The sequence below is a fragment of the Herpailurus yagouaroundi genome, unplaced genomic scaffold (genome assembly GCF_014898765.1).
Source record: "Herpailurus yagouaroundi ecotype Mexico unplaced genomic scaffold, PumYag 163, whole genome shotgun sequence".
NCBI classification, from domain to species: Eukaryota; Metazoa; Chordata; class Mammalia; order Carnivora; family Felidae; genus Herpailurus; species Herpailurus yagouaroundi.
The window spans coordinates 62,117,486-62,129,065 of record NW_024412404.1 but is presented as its reverse complement, the minus strand read 5'-3'; the positions used below and the strand labels follow the sequence as shown (position 1 = coordinate 62,129,065).

At 48.6% G+C, this 11,580-nt stretch overlaps 1 protein-coding gene across 1 annotated transcript in view; it reads left to right on the top strand.

The window, feature by feature from the left end:
* ADAM12 (ADAM metallopeptidase domain 12) overlaps positions 1–11,580 on the top strand; it is a 299,802-nt gene that overhangs the window by 56,521 nt on the left and 231,701 nt on the right. The gene's annotated exons all lie outside the window — the stretch shown is intronic.

Here is an 11,580-nt window from a genome sequence, read left to right as displayed (position 1 = left end):
ATATCGATAGAAGTCACGAGGATGAGCATTTAGGGTAGTAGGATGTATGTCTATTGTTGTTCTCCTTTTCTCCCTGCACACCCCCTGCCAAGAGCAAGGACGTGTAGTATGGTATAGGGGCGAAGCATTGAATCAAGAAGGAAACATGAAATTTCTGGATCTCTAAGCTTCGTGACTTTCAGCCAATGAATTAACCGCGCTAGTCCTGATTTCTCTTATCTGTAATCTGAAACGAGCGAAGGGGATACACACTTCCAGTTGTGTAGTGTACAGACTTCTAGCTGTAAACTAAGTAATTCACGGGGGTGTAAAGTACAGCATAGGGAATAGAGTTGATAGTATTGTAACATATGGTGAACATTTCATAATGTATATAATTGTTGAATCGCTGTGCTCTACACTTGAAATGAATTTATATATGTCAACTGTACTTCAATTTAAAAATTTAAAATCTTATATTTCCCAAAATTAAAAATAACAATAATAATAATAATAATAATAATAATAATAATAATGGCTTATCAGCTTGGGAACTGGGTTGGGTAGTTGCCAAGGGGCACATTTCCGCTCTAAGATCCATGGCCTCCGTAATTTCCTAAATTAGAATGCATTCTTACTTGTCCCAGAGGGATTCTTGAACTGGCCATACTGGGAGAAATTGTACTCATGATACTAGATGAGGAATCATGTACGGCATGTTATATTTAAGCATCAAGACCAATTAGATAATTCCTGTGAGAGCCAAGCTTTCGTATTTAGCTGTATTTTAGTGAACCAGGAAACCCTGAGTGAGTAGCTCCTTCCGTGGGGCTCTGAGCTCTGCTCCCTGGAGAACTAAGCATTCTGTTCTGTTGGGAGATTTAAATAGGTAAGGTTAATGTATCTGAGGGAGATATGTGTGCTCAGGGGAAGCCGATGGCCAACCCAAGAGAACAAGCATGGAATACCACACTGGGATGAAGACACGGCAGGAAGCATCAACCCTGGGCCTGAGGTATAGACCGTGTTGGTTAGAAGTGGGAGAACCTTTGTCACACGATGATGCATGATCATCACCTTAACCCCTTCATGTCTTTGAAAATAGTTTTTCAAACAAACGTGGTGACAGAAGAAAGGCACCGAGGCACCTCTAGGATGCAGTTGTGTTCTGTTTCTTAAACCAAAGGATGGGGGCGTGAGTGTTCCTTTTTCACAACCTTTCGTATATGCACTATAGGTCACAAAAATAAAACACCGTTTTTTTTTGTGGCAGAACCTAACACCATTTCCTTTTGTCCACAAAGAGCGATTGTACTAGTCCTTTTGAACCTCATTGTTTGTTTTCTTCTTTTCCTCTGACCTCCTTGGATAGGAATTCTGATTGATTAGCAGAGGACAGTGTCATTGGAATGACATTGGAAAGTGAGTACCTTTTGTTGCCAATGACTGGAGCTGGATAAATATTTCAGTGAATCAATATCGTATTTTAAAATAATCATTGGCATGGTATTCCTAGCAGCGGAAATAGTGAAAGCCAAAACAAATATTGTATAAACAGTGGGATTTCCCAGAATGTATTTGTAATTCAGTTTCTATACGGACATGAACATACGGAAATATGTCTCCTAATGTGTTATGTAGTTATAATATTTTGTAAATATCAGTCATCATAGTACACAATAGTTGACTTCGTTAGGTTGAACTAGTAACCAATATACTATGTTTAGAAAAACCTATTAGTTCAGACTATTAGTTCAGTGACTCATCAAAAAATATTCCATAGCAGTGCAAGCTTGATTGATGCCCTGAAAATAATCTGTAGGTCTTGATTTAAACACAGAAATTAGGGCTCCTTAGAAGGTCACAGTTGAATGTCAATTCCTTCAAGCGTTTCCATGAGGAGTATTAAAAAATACCAGTCCTTTTTATTGGACAAAAGAACTTTTGATCCGCGATGTGTCTTGCCATTTTTGTTTTTCACATTTTGATATTAAAGCCTTTAAAAACTTTACTTATTTATTTTGAGAAAGAGAGAGGGTGTGCACATGAGCAAGGGAGGGGCACAGAGAGGGAGAGGGAGAATCGGAAGCAGGTTCCGCACTGTCAGCGCGGAGCCAGATACGGGGCTTGAACTCACCGACCATGAGATCATGACCTGAGCCAAAACCAAGAGTCGGACGTTCCACCGACTGAGCCACCCGGGCGCCCTGACATCAAGGGACTTGATTTCCACATCAAACATTCTGCTGTCTTGCTCACGTCTGTTCATTTGTTCATCCATTCAACCAACTGTGTTTCAGACACTGTGGCGGGGAGCGAGATGCAAAGATAGGTCGTACGGGTTTCCTATTCATGACAGTGCTCACCCCCACCTCCATTTTATAGACCAGCAAGGGATCGGCTCGTCTGAATTGATTTAAGACAAATAGTCCCTAAGGGGTATTGGTAAATTAAGATCTCCAATTAACGTAATGGGAAAAATTAGGTGATACACTTTTCTTCCTGTTTCCATCTCTGCCCTGCCTTCTTCTCCAAGGAACTGAGGTTCTTTGTTTGTTTGTTTGTTTGTTTTGCCTTTTTCTAAGTATAATCCAATTGGTTTACACTCACCAGTACGTTTGTGTATACATGTGTATATGCATGTGTGTCTATATCTGCATAAACATATAACTAAATTCCCATTACGTGTCATGTAATTATATATTTCCCAGGGCAGCCTGTGGGTGGTCTGTTGCTGCCGTGGTGCCATGACAGAGGCAAATATTGTCCCTGTCGTGCTGCAACAGCGAACTCAATCTGTCTTAAGACTGACGGCCTCTGCTTTTGAATGGCACCGCTTCCCATGGACAGTGTGGCCGTCATCACTAACCCTCTGTCAGCTTCCCGTGTTGCGTCACATCCCCCCACGGCCTGATAAGTTACCCCAACAATTAACTGGCCTTCGGGAAAGGGTAGGGTTGTATCAAACTCTATGTGTTTCGGAATGGGTCATCTGCTTGCCTTTCAAGATTTTTTTTTTTTTTTTTGCTTCCAATTTTTATTTTTACCCCTTTCCCCAGTAGTCCAATTTTTCTAAATGAGAAGCAGATGAAAAGCGGGCCCGTTAGTTCTTCCAATCTCCTGTCTTCAGATGAAGTTTTCTTGGTTCCCATATAGAAGTTTTAAATGTTTGGGGCTCTCCCAGCAGTTCTTCCTTTGGACTCTGCTGTAAATACTGACCACTTTTGATTTATGAGAATCCCAGGCAGGAACAGAGATCAACTTTTCAAATGCAAATTTGCATCCAGGTTTGCCTGTGAGTGCAGACGGTTGAGTAGTCAGCTTGGAGCGCTGGCTCCCAGGAATCTGGCCTGCATTCCCGGGACAGATCTGGAGAGGGGTGTGGAGACAACATGCATACCTCCAAACTGCTGGTGCTGTTGTGGCGGTGGGACCCAGGTGTCACCTGGTCACCTAGGGTGGCAGCTGGCCTCAAAGTCAGGGCCTTGACCTCAGGGAGGTCATCCAGTAATTGCATATCCAGAAATTATTCTTGACGGAACCCAAGAGGCCTGAATCACAATGGCCAAACTCACCTGTGGTGGACATCGCATCCAGAACTTTATTCTCAACAGCTGTGGACAGCCATGTCCACAATCAGACTAGAAGGAAGGGCAAGGGTGACCTGTTCAGAGAGGCCTAGGGGGGACAGTCACTGACTGGTCCAGGAGCCATGAGGTGAGAAGATCAGATTTGAGGTTCCACAGTACTTATGCTTTGTGAGATGCTAGTCAAACGCTGACTTTTTCCACACCTCAGTTTCCTCGTCTACAAAATGGGGATAATACCTTCTTAAGTTGAGTAGGTTGAATTTTTCCCAGTGCTGGGCCCACGACAATGCTCAGTGTATTAGTTTTACTCAATTCAGGGCGGAAGAAGGCCAACAAACCATTCCCGCCCCACCATGATGCTTCCTGCCGTGTCTTCATCCCAGTGTGGTATTCCATGCTTGTTCTCTTGGGTTGGCCATCGGCTTCCCCTGAGCACACATATCTCCCTCAGATACGTTAACCTTACCTATTTAAATCTCCCAACAGAACAGAATGCTTAGTTCTCCAGGGAGCAGAGCTCAGAGCCCCACGGAAGGAGCTACTCACTCAGGGTTTCCTGGTTCACTAAAATACAGCTAAATACGAAAGCTTGGCTCTCACAGGAATTATCTAATTGGTCTCGATGCTTAAATATAAAAAAAATTATTTTTATAAAATGAAATAATTATTTTAAAAATATAATGAAAGGAAATACATCTGTTCTAGGGACCAGAACCTTGGTGGCCTCCACATCCAGTGCTCTTCTCGGCCATGTTGGATAAACCCCTTACTCCTTGTTTGTTTCACTGGACATCCCATTTCTGCATTCCGGGTAGAGAAGCCCTTTTTCTTTCTTTTAAATGTTTATTTATTTTCGAGAGAGACAGAGATAGAGTGCGAGCAGGGGAGGGGCAGAGGGAGAGGGAGACACAGAATCCGAAGCAGGCTCCATTTTCCGAGCTGTTTGCACAGAGCCCGATGCGGGGCTCGAACTCACGAACAGTGAGATCATGACCTGAGCCAGGGTTGGATGCTTAACTGACTGAGGCACCCAGGCGCCCCTAGAGAAGCCCTTTCTATTCACAGGCTCCTCCTCGGGCCACAGTGGTCATGCCCACCAGACTTCTGCTGGCCTTTGATTTTAGCCAAGCTTCTGAGTTCTCCACCCTTACCTTCCAGTTCAGAACCAGGAGACAGCTCGTTGTTTAGGGGGGATGCAGCAGACACCAAACTGTCTACATTTGCCATAGATTTTACTAGTTTGACCTGCAGAGTGAATGTCTATTTCCTTTATACCTGTGTTCTTAAGGGGACCCTTCCCTGTGGCATGTCCCCACTTGCTGCCATTGCTAATGGGCCAGCTCTATATCCTTCGCTTTTATTTTTTTATTATTATTTTTTGATGTTTTTAATGCTTATTTGTTTTTGAGAGAGGGAGCGAGAGAAAGAGATACAGAGCACAAGCAAGGGGTGGGGGGACAGAGAGAGGGGGAGACACAGAATCCGAAGCAGGCTCCAGGCTCCGAGCTGTCAGCGCAAAGCCTGACGTAGGGCCCGAACCCACCAACCACGAGATCACGACCTGAGCCGAAGTTGGATGCTTCTCTGACTGAGCCACCCGGGTGCCCCACCCTCACTTTTATTTTTTAAAAAATATTTAAGTTAGGTGTTTGGCCCATCAAGCCATACTATGAGGGTTTCCAAACCTTTTCTACAAGTAGACGTCAGCCAGCTGGGTTACTTGTACCGGCTCACTTCTCAGAGGGCAACTTTATTTCCGCAGGAGCCGGGGAAGAGGCGCCAACCTCTTACCTCTGTGTAGAAGGTACCCAGCGAGCACTCAGGGCCATTGCAGTGGACAAGAGAAGAAATCAGGATGTCACAGTCGCTTGTAAAAGTCAAGTATTAGAATAGCGTTTTCCCACAGCACAATATTTAGCTATTTCCGAGCAGATCATGTGCCTGAGAACTTTTAAGTGAACAGCACCAAAAAAAAAAAATATATATATATATACACACACACACACACACACACACACACACACACACACACACATGCGACTTAGTGGTATTGTGGTGAAGGAAAGCACGGGCTACCTCTCTCAGTAAACAAACTTTACAAAACTCTCGAAAACAGGGATTTTGCAGCCACTAATGGACCTCAGCTCATTTAACAACTTACTGTTCGACTCTGCAGAGCTTGGTTTGTCCGCTTAGATCCTCTGCGAGCTTTGGTAAAAAGTATTTTTCTTCTGTGTCACATATGCTCAGATATCCAAGAAGGTTATTTATTTTACTAGATAAATTGGAAGCCTCGGGCTGGGATGTGATCATCCTGATGAAGCCCAGGCTGTGCAGCGTGAATTGAGGAATTAACCTCTCAAAGCCTTGGCTTGATGTCTGTAAAATGGGGATCCTCAAGATTATCCTGTTGTTTTAGGAATTAAATGAATAATCCGTGAAAGGAGTCAGTGTAGAGCCTGAGGCGCAAGGAGTGTCCCTTAAACATCAGCTGGTGCTGCTGGTATTGATTCGGTATCTCTGACCTCCTACCACGTAGCGAGCATTGTACAAACACTGGGGGCCAGTGGGGGACAGAGGAGATGCAGTCCTGGCCCCGGAAAGCTTGCAGCCTAGTGGGGTCGTGAGATGTCAAAGAGGGGAGGTTACCAACAGTGAATTAGGCGGTGATGAGCGTTGGGTGCACCTAAGAGAGCGCGAACAAGGGGAAGGAGGGAGTGGGTGTCCGCCAGGAGAGGCCGACAGGCCCGAATCACAGCCACCTGTGAGAGGAGCCAGGTGCAGAGGAGGGAAGGGTTCGGGGGGCACCAGGTGGCTTACAGGGCCAGGAGGAGGCTTGGAGGCTGACCTGGCACCAGCTGAGGACGGACAGAGAGCACACCCACCAAGCCTCGGACGGGTCCCCACTCTGTCCCGCACGCCATGCAGAGCCACGAGAGGCTGTAAGTGGGATGCCGACAGAATGAAATGTGTGCTTTAAAAATGACTCCCTATGGGGTGCCCGGGTGGCTCAGTCGGTTGAGCGTCCGACTTCGGCTCAGGTCATGATCTCACGGTCTGTGAGTTCGAGCCCTGCGTTGGGCTCTGTGCTGATGGCTCAGAGCCTGGAGCCTGCTTTGGATTCTGTGTCTCCCCCTCTCTGCCCACCCCCCACCCCGCTCTCACTGTCTCTCTCTCTCCCTCAAAAATAAGTAAACGTAAAAAAAATGAAAAGAAATACATTAAAAAATGAATTTGATAATACATCTTTTTAAAAAAATTTTTAGGTTTATTTTGAGACAGAAACAGTGTAAGTGGGGGAGGGGCGGAGAGAGAAACAGAATCCTGTGCAGGCTCCACAGGGTCAGCCCAGAGCCCGATGCGGGGTTCGAACTCATGAAACCGTGAGATCATGACCTGAGCTGCAACCAAAAATCGGATGCTTAGCTGACTGAGCCACTGAGGCACCCCTGTAATACATCTTAAATATGTAACCGAACTAACAAATATCATAAGTAAACAGTTGACTACGTCCACAATGTGTGTGTATATTTATATAAGTTGTGTATGGATATATGGCCAAAGATCCTTCTGGTATCTTCTCATTGTGAAAATTGAGAAGCCATTCTCTTTGGGATTGCCTTTATCTTTAGCAAATATGACAGATACCTCACTTCCTAGCTATCCCAGGCACGGCACTCATAAGGACACTTCCCTTTGACCAGAAATCCATGACTTTTGGCTAAAAAAAATCGTCTACTCATCAATGTCCGGCATCATTTGCTCAGCTGAGTCTTGCCTGAATCCTTGGAATGACTGATTCCTTTTTATTCTAACCTACGCATTCACATATTTTTATCTTTGTTCTCAGCTCCGTAAAATGAGGACAGTGCTATTTCCCTGCCCATCTCCACAGGCGATGGATGAAAGTTATTTCATTGAATCAGTTCTAGTATTTTATATGAGATGTAAATTCTTTCGCAATTGCCATGACAGGTCATATTTCCCCATTTTTCTTTTATTATTGTGCATAGAGTTTTATTTGAAGAGTCAATAAAAAAATTTCTTTTTATGCAGCACAGAAGTACGTTACCACTTCTGTGCACCTGAGAAACTTGGTTTCAAATCATGGATTCTCGTGTGCGTAATGAAGGTCTTCTGGGTTCCGGGTTTATTTGGGTCCGAAAGCGTTACCGCTGCTGATGTCGGTGTGGTTCTTGCTTTCTCTCAGCGGCGAAGAGGCCACCTCAATTCACAGGGCCCTTTTTTTTAAAATAATTTTTTTAATGTTTATTTCTGAGAGAGAGAGAGAGAGAGAGACAGAGCGAGTGAGGGAGGCACAGAGAGAGGGAGACACAGGATTGGAAGCAGGCTCCAGGCTCCGAGCTGTCGGCACGGAGCCCCACACGGGGCTCGAACCCACAAACCCTGAGATCATGACCTGAGCCGAAGTCGGACGCTCAACCGGCTGAGCCCCCCAGGCGCCCCTAAAACGGTCCGCTTTGATCCCTGAACCACGGATGATGAGGACGCTCCGGGCTTTCTTACTCAGGAGGTGGTGGTGGGAACACTGCAGCGGGCGCAAGGGACACCCTGTCTCACGTTAGTCCTTCCTGGTCTGTCTGCGGAGGCTGCCATCAGGTCGTGGGTCATTGCATTTTGCAGACACTTTGTAGGGTTAGGTAGGAGGCTGGGGGGAGAAGGGGCAGCATGGGAGCCGTGGGCCGGGGGTTGGACAGGGACTGGGAAGCAGTTTGGGAGCCACGGGGCAGCCAGTGGACAGCGGCCGACAGCAAGTCAGTTTGGGGACCACAGGGCAGCCGGTGGACAGCGGCCGACAGCCAGCCGGTGACTCAAGGGGACACTTGCTTCCAGTTAGTCTTTTTTTTTTTTTTTTTTTTTTTTTTTAAATTTGGTATAATCTCTGCTTCTGTGAACCGGGCTATTCTCCAGATAAATGAAGTCGAGTCGTATTGGAACGTTTCCGAAATGGAAGTGGGTGGAAGGGAGAATGTCTCCTGGAATATAAGCTCCTGGAGGACAAGGTGCCGGCCCGGTCCCTGGCTCCCTGGCTGAATCCCCGGCACCCAGTACCACAGTGGGTGCTCATGGCTTTGGATGCTTGAGTGCACGTTCGCGGCAAGGACCTCAAGGGTCATGTGGTCCAAGTCGTCCATTTTACAGATGGAGCCCTGAAGAGTAGAGAGGCACACGCCACAGTTCACCGAGGTCACATGGCGGGGGGGGGGGGGGGGCCCTCAAGTTGGAAATTGACACAGAGCTCCAGACGACAAACCCAGAGTTGTTGTTTACTAATACATCGGAATTGTGATTCCACTCTAACGGGGTCGTGGGACTCAGTGCTCAATACCTCTCCCTTCATTCATTTGGAAAATATGATTGCTCTATGCCAGACCAGTGGTGTTCTACCTTCTTGCCCATTAGAATCACCTGGAAAGCCTTAAAAAAAAAAAAAAAAAAAGAATCCCTAGGTCAGATGCTTGATTCGGTTTACCTCTCTCTGTGTATCAGTGGGTTTTTGTTTTTTAAGTATTCAGGCGACTTGATGAGGCAGCAGAGCCAATGGAGCCTGCCAGTGCCCACCCTGCCCCCCACCGTGCCCTTGACTCAGGACGCCCTTGGACAGTCCACGCTGTGCGGGTTTGGCTCCTGGTGGAGGTGGCAGAGACAATGCCACCGTGCTCAGCCCCGTCTGCCCCCAGACATCCTCTGCCTTTGTGCAGACCACTCACTGAGCTTCAGGTGGGGGCAGTTAGCTTCATCCTTCTCCAGACTGTGTCTCTCCCTTGTCCCCAGACACAGCCCTTCCGGAGCCAGGTGCTGCTGGGGACCCAGAGAAGGATAAGATGAAGCCCTGATCTTGAGGGGCTCTTACTACACAAGGGAAGCCACGTCTGGGTATTTGTTAATACCAACAGTACCAAAACCGGTTTTCCTGGACACCTTTGCTATTTGTTTTCTTAAAGTGAATCGCATGGCCATCCACACCTTATCAAAGTTTCAAGAGCCTTTTTCGACCTTCTGGGTCCTCTGTCATAAAGGGACTGAGGTTCAAGGGCAGGTGTGTGTGATTTGAGGGTCAGGGTAGGAGTCAGGGAACTGGGACCGAATGCAGATGAGAGCATTCAAGACCCCATCCAAAGTGGTCACGTACCTGAGGTTACTTCCTGGGATACAAACGAGCAACATCTAACTTCCTTGCGAGTCAGAACCAAGTCTGTTCTCGTATCGGGCCTCTCAAACCCTTGCTGAGCCCAACGAAGGAACCACGGGGAGTGAACCATGAACCACACCCGCTGCCCTCCATGTTGCCTCTGGCCAAGCGCTCTGAGCCTGGACTCCGAGGTGGGAGCCCCACGGAGGGAAGCGTTGCCGGAGAAGCTCCCAGATGAGCTCAGAGAGGGAGCACCCGAAGCTGCCCAAGATGATCCCCACTTCTGGTGGCCAAAGAATGCCCATACGGCAGCCATCTCTCCAAACGCCATTAGGGCTGGCGGACAGGGTGAGTCTTGGCCAGATGCGTGCCCTCTGAGCCTTGTGAGAGGGGACCCAAGCCAGGGAGGAGAGGCTGCATCTAATTATGGTTTTACCCAGCGGGGACATTTTTGCGTTGACACAGTTTTCTGTCGGTGTCCGGAAACATGCGCGAGGGAAGGGCAGCTCCCTCGAGATGACTGTGCACCCAGCGGCTCAGAGGTGGCCTGGGAATGTGGCTGCAGGTGGCCTGGGGGCGTGGCTGCAGCCCAGGGAACGAATGACAGCAGTCCGGGAAGGGCCCGGGCAAGTCTGAGATGGACACTGGGCAGCGGGCCCTCGAAGGCGGACCCCCAGGCAAGGTGAGGGTAGGGGCTGAGAGCCCATCTAGGGAAGGAGCCACTGTCAGGAGTGGGGGGCTGTGGCTGGGTCATGGCTGTGGGCCCTGCAGGCCAGCCTTGGGGCTTAAAGAAAACAGACGCAGCCAACATGGCCGGAACACGTCGTTTCCGCCGAGCACTTTCACCTTCATTTAGTGCTTCCTTCACCCCCGTGAGGCGTGTGCTGGCACCGTCCCTATTGCACAGAGGTGGAAACTGAGGCACAGCAATATTGAATGACTCCTGCCAGGTCACACAGCTGATTAAGTGAGAGAGCCGGTGCCCAGACCCAGGCCAGCAGCCTGCAGGGCCCTGGCCGCTCTTGTGTTCATGGCTGAGGCCTGGCCGTCCCTCGGGAGTCTCCCAGGGGAAGGGACAAGACTAACACGATGAGCGGCGCTTCTGCAGACCGGACAGGGTGGCAGAGGGACCCAGGGAGCCGTGGGCAAGCAGTCCCCCAGCTCCCCCTGAGCAGAGCCCTGGGTCGGGCTCACCCCTGTGGGACTGGCCTCAGCTCTGGCTGGGCCCTGTGATGGCTTACCTCCAAGGGCAGGATGTGGGGGGGCTTGTGGACCTGCTGGGGAAAGAAACGGGGGAGGTTGAGGCTTAGCCCAGCCCCCATCTAGTACGCAACGCCCGGGAGCCCCTCCACAAGGGTGACCTGGGTGGGATGTGAAGGCCCCCATCATCCTTCCCTCAAAGGTGTTCTTTTTTTAAAAAAAAAATCTCTTTAATGTTTATTTTATTTTTGAGAGAGAGCGCGTGCACAAGCGGGGAAGGGGCAGAGAGAGAGCGCGTGAGAGTGAGAGAGTGGGGGAAGGACAGAGAGAGGGGGACAGAGGATCCATAGCAGGCTCTGGGCTGACTGCAGAAAACCTGATGTGGGGCTTGAACCCACGAACTGCGAGATCCTGTCCTGAGCTGAAGTCGGAGGCTTAACCGACTGAGCCACCCAGGCACCCCTCCTCCAAAGATGTTCCAATGGAAAGTGAGTCCAAGAGCTCTCGGGGGACCCAGAGTTCTGTCTTGGGGGCGGGAGGTCCCCCGCTTATCCAGTCTACTGTGTGACAGCAAACAGGTGTCTCCTCCTAGCCTTCCAGTGGGTTCATTTGTGGACAGCATATTCGCTGGTTTCCTTAACATGAGAAGTTGGCTGG